The sequence below is a fragment of the Mus caroli genome, chromosome 18 (genome assembly GCF_900094665.2).
Source record: "Mus caroli chromosome 18, CAROLI_EIJ_v1.1, whole genome shotgun sequence".
NCBI lineage: Eukaryota > Metazoa > Chordata > Mammalia > Rodentia > Muridae > Mus > Mus caroli.
In genome coordinates, this window is record NC_034587.1 from 46378403 (window position 1) to 46379962 (window position 1560).

Genomic DNA, 1560 nt, shown 5'->3' on the forward strand with positions numbered 1-1560 from the left:
AGGGGAGGGGAGGGGAGGAGGAAGGGGGAGGGAAAGGGGAAGAGGAAGGGGGAGGGGAAGGAAAGGGGAAGGGGAAGGGGAAGAGGAAGGGGGAGGGAAAGGGAAGGGGAAGAGGAAGGGGAAAGGGAGGGGAGGCAAAGCAAAGCATTCTGTGTGTTTTGCTGCAAGCAGGTCCTGGGGCAGGAATATGACATCTCCAGATGTAACAATGACTTGTCCCTTCACCAGCACAACAGAGGTCATAGCCAGTTCAGCAGTCAACTGTAAAGACTTAGCTTGTGCCTATAGCTTCTACATGTCCTCTTCCCTGGGTTGTATTATGTTGTTAGTGTTTAGTACTTGGGTTTGTTTTCTGTTTATGTAAAATCTGGGAGGGGAGGAAGGAAGGAAGACAACTTCAGTAGAAGTTTAAGAAACCACAGGTATTTGCCATGAGAACTTTCTTTCTTGATAGAGGCAAAGAAGCAGCTTTAGAGGAATCTCTAGAAAGGACCTGGAGATTGGACATCTCTCCTGTGGAGCAGCTCTGAACTGAGGAAGCTATTTTTCCATTACTTGGTCTCCCCTCTTCTCTTCCATTCTGCATCGCTGCTTGCTTCTGGAGGCACAAGATGGGGACTCCATGTTCCAGCTCCCTCCTTTGAGGGCCCTACAGCACTTTGGAGTCTCCATGTTTCATGGAGGCAGCAGCTTTCTTACAGAATGACTGCTTAGATGTTCAGATCTTTCTCAACATCCTCTGTTCATTTGTTTTTTCATCTCCTTCAGCCCACACACATGAGTGTACCTCCAAGTGATTATCAGAAGATAGCTCACAACAACCACTTGATCCACACTCAAGTGGAACCTTTAGCACATAAAAAAATCTCCAGCTTCACTGGGTTTTAAGGTCTTTATTCTAAACTCCCAACACCACTTATCTTCTACCTTTTTTTAATGCTTCTTATTAAAACCAAACTCACTACTCCATAACAAGAAGCAAAAGACAAGATGTGCTGGGACAAAGAGAAAAAGAGGACAGAAAAGCAAGTTTAAAGATCTGAGAGTGTCTCCTTTGCTGGCAGAGCCCAAAGATAAGGTGTGTGTGTGTGTGTGTGTGTGTGTGTGTGTGTGTGTGTGTGTGTTTCTCTATGTGTGAGAGAGACAAAGACACAGGGAAAGACAGAGAGCCAAAGAGAGGCTGATATCTGCAGCACATTTGAGATGCAGGTGCTGTCAATGTGAACAAATGCATCCTACGTGCACATAAATAAGGAAGTGGCCATTTAAGGTGAAGGAAATTTGTTGTATAACCTGCCTATGTCAAGGCTTAGATATATTTACCAAATCAGTCTTAACCACTCAGTAAACATTTATAAAACTAGAAAGCATCTCCCTTTATGCCATAAGAACTTCAATTCCTGAAGGTCTAGCTTACTCTGTTCCCCTTGACCTATGTGGTTTTTCTCCTTCCCTCTAGCAAGCAACTCAACCAAATAAGGTTTGAAACTGCTCGTGGACTTTCATATCCCCCTCAGTCCTTTCTTCCATTTTCATAAATAATCAAGTTGACAATACTGA